Here is a 6,917-nt window from a genome sequence, read left to right as displayed (position 1 = left end):
ACATGCACTACAACAGACGTGCCGACTATGCAAAGTTGTTAACTAGACAACCATGGAATTAACTAATTTTTTCAAATTTTGCACTTACAACATGTGTGCACTATGCCATCGTAATGTCCTATGATATATTATACACAATATATAGGTTATACATAATATACATAGGTAGGTAATAGGTATCTAATATCCACAATAATTAATTAGTTAATGTTATTGCTAACATTCATATTAATAAAATAAAATAAAATAAATGTATATTGGTACCTTTTCATTTTGAAACTCTTCAATAATATATTCGGCTGTACCTCTCCTTCTTAAAAATTCTATTAAATCGTCCTCCATCGTCATTTGTGTCTATGCAGTGTCACTATTTAATAAGTATTTATTTCATAATTCATAATACGTAACTATAATATGAAATATGAATTGAATGTTATTTATAACTTTAATAGGTAGTATAAACAATCGGTTTGCCTACATGATGTTATCATCGAATGCAGACTGCAGAGGATGCCAGGCTCTGATGTGATATGATGTTACGTACACCAAGCGCTTGTCACGGTATGTTGCTTAACCGTGGTAACTTGTGATAAGTCGTGATAGATGGAGATGATAGCGGAAAAAGTATAAAATATTAAGTAGACCACGGTTCTGGGTACCACGATTTAAGATAGTACTATCTTAAATCGGGCTGGGTACTAGAACAAACAGACCCAACGTGATAACGTACGGCCAGTGGCCACGAATTAAAACATGGGTACCTAAGATAATATTTTAATTACCTAGTGATCATGGCGTTTGCAATGTTTGCAAACGTTTACAGATTCGTTTAGCAAACAGACAGTCTGTCAAATTTGTCCGTTATCAAACGCTTGCAACGTCTACCGCAATGATATGTCTTCCATATCATGTTGTGAGTTTGTGACCGCTAACTATTCCGCCTAATATTTGAATTGAAAATAAAATTTCCTAAGTGTTTGCTTAATATATTTTCATTGTTAGATTACGGCCTTACGAGTTACGACTCATCGCATCTTGCAGCAGTTGATGGATTTTTTTGTGTGAATTAAAAAATACCAAAAGTACACTCACTATGAGAAGTAAAAATGTACACCTGTCACCTAAGAATTTATATGATACAAAGTTCTGTATAGTAGGTAAAACTACATCTATAACCGTACTGTATAGATGTAAGAAAACATTAAGGTATAATTCAGTAAATTAACATTGATAGTAATAAAAACAAATGAAAAACAGCTCATAGATATAAGTATTACTATAACGGATTTATTTAAAGAAAAACATATATGTTATATGTTTCAGACAGTAACCTATAGTATTTAGAACATCTCACCACTTCGTAGTTTTATACTGTAACAGTATAAAATTGTAAAAACGACATATCTAACTTATTTAAGTTGGTTATACCTAATCCGTTATAAGATTATTTTAATTTACGTTCTTCCTTACTAGTTGAAACTTGATAATTATTTAAAAATAAATAATAATACTAATATGAAAATTATGGAGAGAAGAGGTTAGCAGCATAGTGGTCTTTTTTAACATCCTATTTGAATTGAATTGTTGCTTATCTAGGCCGTTCATACTTTTATACATAATGTATTTAACCAAAGTATTGAAGGTATTGCATAGGCGGAAATAACATTTGAGATTTGGGGGGCTAATAAGGCTAATAGGGCCTTACTTTGATAACATTGAATAAGCTTAAAACAAAATTTAGGAAATGTTTGGGGGGGCTATGGACATTTTTGAGGGGGCTTAGCCCCTAAAGCCCTCCCCCCCTATTTGCGCCTATGAGGTATTGAACGAATCGACTGTTGGAGTGTACGATTGCTGCAAGCCAAAATCACTATTTTAAAAATACAAGCCAGTAAGCCACCCTTGATCACATTTATACATATATAGTATATTATAATAAATATTACACATAACCCAAATGATCGATACACCAATTATATTTTGATTCTACATAAAATGTAACCGCAAAAATACACAATTTTCATTTTTTATTAAACTCTTTAATAAGTACACAGGGATTCATTTCGTGGGGCCCTATAAGTATAGGCGCTAATGGTAGGGGGGCGGGTGTTGATGGGGGTTTTATTTAAGCACACCCCCTAACCCTAGAACAAGAAGTTTTATCTCTACTAATATTGTGCATGGTGTGCCGGTCATCAATACCACTATACTAAGCTAACGTTTTGTCGTGAAAACGAGAAATTATCTAGTGTCTACGAGAAAATTATATCGTTATAACAATATGTTTTGTCGTACAAACGATAAATTATCTAGTACCAACAAGAAAATTATATTGTTATAACAACATAGCTTGTGGTACGAACGAGAAATTATCTGGTGCTTACGAGAAGTTATATTGTATGAACGAGATATAATTTTTTTATTGTGATTATAAGTTGGCCCTTCTACGCCTCCGTAATAAAAGTTTTATACGTGTCAACGTATTATACGTAACGTATTATACGTTTTATACGGTATAAAACAATAAAACCTTATGTTTTTTTAAAAATAATACCTAAATATCATTAGTTTATACTTAATAGTTATAGGTGTTATATAGTGATTAAAATAATAATCCTTGTAGTTTTTTACACTTATTGTTGATGTTTTTTTTAATTTTTATTAACAATATTAACTTTATTTAAATAAACACAAATACAAAACTAAATACCTAACTTGAGAAAATATGTTTATTGTTAATTGTTATACATGTTTTTTCATTATATGTTTGTTAGTAATTTTGACTTTTAACTTTTAAGATACAATTTATTATTTAACATAGGTAGGTTCTTATTAATTATTTATTTATTAATACATTATACATTTATTTATTTATATATTATAATAAGTATTCAAAATTAAAATCAAATAATTAAGGTATTTTTCTTATTATTAAATATTAATAATCTTTGGTAGAGTTTATATGCTTTTCTTCAATTTTAAGTGCATAGTAAACACTTAAAATCTTCTTTGACCTTTCTCCTTCTAGTCTGTTTCGTAAGGGATTGTGGACATATGTGGACTTAAATACTTAATTAACTATGAAGTATTGAAGTATGAATTAATGTGATATGATATAGTAATGACTAATGACGGTGATTGCATAAGGGTCTGTCTACAGGGTGTAACAGATAGAACTGACTTTTGGAATAACTTTTGTTCCAAACAATATTTTTTAATTTTTTTTTTTATTTATCATTTATAAACCCTAGCGCTACATGTACAATAATTTTATTTTTATATTTAATTTAAGTACTGAAAATAAAAATAAATTTAATTTGATTTAATTTGTTTTAAAAATTTTCAAAATAGCCATTTTGTAAAACTAATTATTAGAAAAATTTTGATGTTGAAATTGTTATTATTGAATAATCCATAAATGAGATATAAGTCCTTAAAGTTATATTATTTTTTGGAGGTGCTATATTTTTTGTTTGTAAAGACCAGTAGTTCAAAACTCTGTACATATTTGACCACGGACTAAGATAGTATCTGATACTATCTTAGTCCGTGTATTTGATTCAGTGTAACGATAACAATGTACCATAGTAGCCACAGCCCACAATTATTACTGACAGATAGGTTATTTATTGTCAATATTATCACACTCATAATAATAATTGAAACACAATTAATTATAACAGATAAGCAAGGACATAGATTCATAGATAATAAAGAATGGATAGGCCATGTTCCCTTATCATACGTTCCCGGACACAATAACATAAAGTGCTTTTTTTTTTTTATTCCATGAATACACTTTTACTTCCAGTTTTGATTCTAGTATTCCACTTAAAGATATTATCACATTGACGATAAAACCACATAAGTAACCACAACCACGAACTACTACATAGGACTGGACACTCCGGGCAGGGGGAGGGTGGGACACCGGTCACAAAGTTGTACGGGTATGTACGTTTGCGACTGTGATGCTATCTAGTGACGTACTAGATTTACTACATTTCGAATTTTACTTTTATAAACATAATATTTATATACATATAGACTTATGAAATATGAAAAATTTATGAATATGTAATTAAATATGTAATTTATAATTACTTATTATATTACCATGAGAATGAGACAATACTCAAGTATGTCTAATCAAAAGCAAGTTAGAAATCACGCAAAAAAAAAACTTTCCAAATTGGTAGCAACATAGTAACTAGTAATACGCATTCATTTATTTAGAAATAATAGTGAATATAAAAAGTTTGTCGTTGATTTGAATTTTTGTATTTTTGATCGTTTTTCAGTTATCACTAGTGACTAGCACGGACTAAGATATCTTAGTCCGTGGTCACTAGTCACGACTTATCACATAAAATAATTTACAACAGCACAGTATAAAATAATGCCACCAGAGAGCAGCTACATAGCGAACGTACGACCACCGTACAACTTTGCAGCCACCTTATTTTATACAGTGTCCAGTCCTATGTAGTAGTTCGTGACCACAACCATAGTATAAGAAATAAGAAGTATGATCAACGCGAACCGTGTTTTCGTCCTAGTTCGCGCATGTGCATCGTCTTGTGTTTTTGTGCATACTGCATTGCATAAGATTAAATGTATACTCGTGACGTCGCCTTGTGTTTATTGTTGGTTGCCTATATAAATTATAAATTGCCCCTTAAAAAAATATGCGCAGTCTTATCATGGAGCATACTTCTTATTCCTTATACTATGACCACAACAACCATTTGGGTATATAGCACTTTTATGAGACAGAGATATATTTGCTCTCTAGGACCGCGGCACTTTACGTTAAAAGTATAGGAATGGCCTATCCATTCTTTATTATCTATGCATATTATGCAAATTATGAATATTAATTAAAACAAGTAGGCACCTACTCAGGTACTTCAATTTTAAATAATAATACTTCACAATGTGCTTTTTTATAATACTTTAATTTGCAATGTAAAAATAATTCAATTCAAAATAGATGTTTTATTACCTAAAACTAATATAATGCATGATAATTGGATACCAACTTGGAAACTTCATTTTCAAATTATTTGGTAAGTTTTTCTGCTAATTAAACAGTTAAAAATCAATAGAAGTTTTTAAATTGTATCTAAGAAATTATTTTTTAATGTTTTTACTTTTTTTATTTTAGTCAAACCTGTTATTCTGCATAGTTTATAATTTTTATTTGAACATTGTATACAAATGGACCACTTACATTGTCTCATAAGATATCATATTATAATAAAACAATACAATACTATGCAAACACCAAGTCAAAACTTTTAAATTCATCTGCAAATTCTTTATTTGGCGACTATTTAATTTGTATAGTTAATTGGTAAGTTCACCTAACATTTTTTTTTTTTTTTTACTTAATAATACTTATTAATAACTTTGTGTAAAAAAATTTGACTTTGATTTCAGTAAAAATTAGTAATTCATAATAAATTACACTGAACTATGAGCAACTATATCTATGACTAGACAATAGAATTTGATTTGACTAGAAAATGTTTCATAACTGTACCAGTACACTGATATTTGATATTTATGTAAATTATTATGGAATCAAATATATTTCTGTAATATAATATAGTCTCTGAACAAACTACTCAATTAATTGTGTATATATGAATATTTTGAATTATTAAATAAATACATTTTTTTAAATTATTTTATTTTATTTCCAGATTGTAAAGTTAATTTTTACGAAGAGGGAAATATTAAGTCAGCTTACTTAAAGGTTATGTTATTAAATTGTAATACAATTCCTCATAAGTAGCATTATGAGGTTGTTAAAATAGAAAATTTAACATTTTTAAAAAAAATTAATCAGACATTTTTAATTAACTTATTTTCAAAATATGTAAGATGAAAAATTAATTATGTTTGTACTAATTGTATTTGTTGTATTTGAAGTCCGTAGCCCTTATTAAATGTAGAGTAGTTAATAAATGTACATTTAATTTTTATAATTTTATCAAGTGTAGTGTGTGTGTCAAGTGTTAATATTTTTTGTTGGTTTATGACCTTACCCAAATTCTGCAAAAACTTGCATTACGGAAATTAGGCCATACTCCAGTAGAATTATTGATAACTAATGCACTTATTATTTTTGATAATTTAATATTAAATTAGTGTCCATTATGTGGCTTATTCACACACAAGATAGTTTTTATATTAAATGCATATTATGTGTATTAGGTATACAAATAATACAATAGACATTATTCATTACAAGCATACATTTCTTAAAAAATTATTTTATTTCATATTTTTAGTATTAATTATTATAATCACATTCTGTTTTGGAATATAAAATTCTTAAAACTTAATGTTGTCATTGATAAAAGTAAAAAATTAAAAAAACTATATGGATAAAAAATATTTAAAAACATGTTTTAATAAAATGTTGTTTTGTAAACGACTTGAAATAAATGTATGGCTGCTCTATTCTAAATACTGTTATGTAAAAAAATGTTAGTAATTTCTAGCTTCTCCCCTACAAACGGCCTTGTGTGTGATTTGACCTATAACTACTCTTAGAATTATGTTGGGTTATGGAATTTTTGACAAATGAATACAATTATTTTATAACTTTTATTAAAATTTTTTAATGTAAACATTTATTCATAATTTTCAAAATGTCCTCCATTTCTCGCTACACATTTCTCATACCTCGTCATAATGGAATTAGTTGTCAACTTCAACATTTCTGGTGTAACTTTATTACAAGCTGGTGTTATCCGTTCTTTCAAATCTGCCAAGGACGTTGACTGTTCAGCATAAACAATATCTTTGACGTGACCCCACAAGAAAAAATCCATCGGAGTCAAATCTGGAGATCGTGGAGGCCATTTCAGTGGACCTTGAGTGCCCATCCATTTTGATTTGAACTT

Source organism: Acyrthosiphon pisum, unplaced genomic scaffold (assembly GCF_005508785.2).
Source record: "Acyrthosiphon pisum isolate AL4f unplaced genomic scaffold, pea_aphid_22Mar2018_4r6ur Scaffold_21869;HRSCAF=25119, whole genome shotgun sequence".
NCBI classification, from domain to species: Eukaryota; Metazoa; Arthropoda; class Insecta; order Hemiptera; family Aphididae; genus Acyrthosiphon; species Acyrthosiphon pisum.
The sequence above is the reverse complement of the archived record's forward strand: the minus strand, read 5'-3'. Positions refer to the sequence as shown.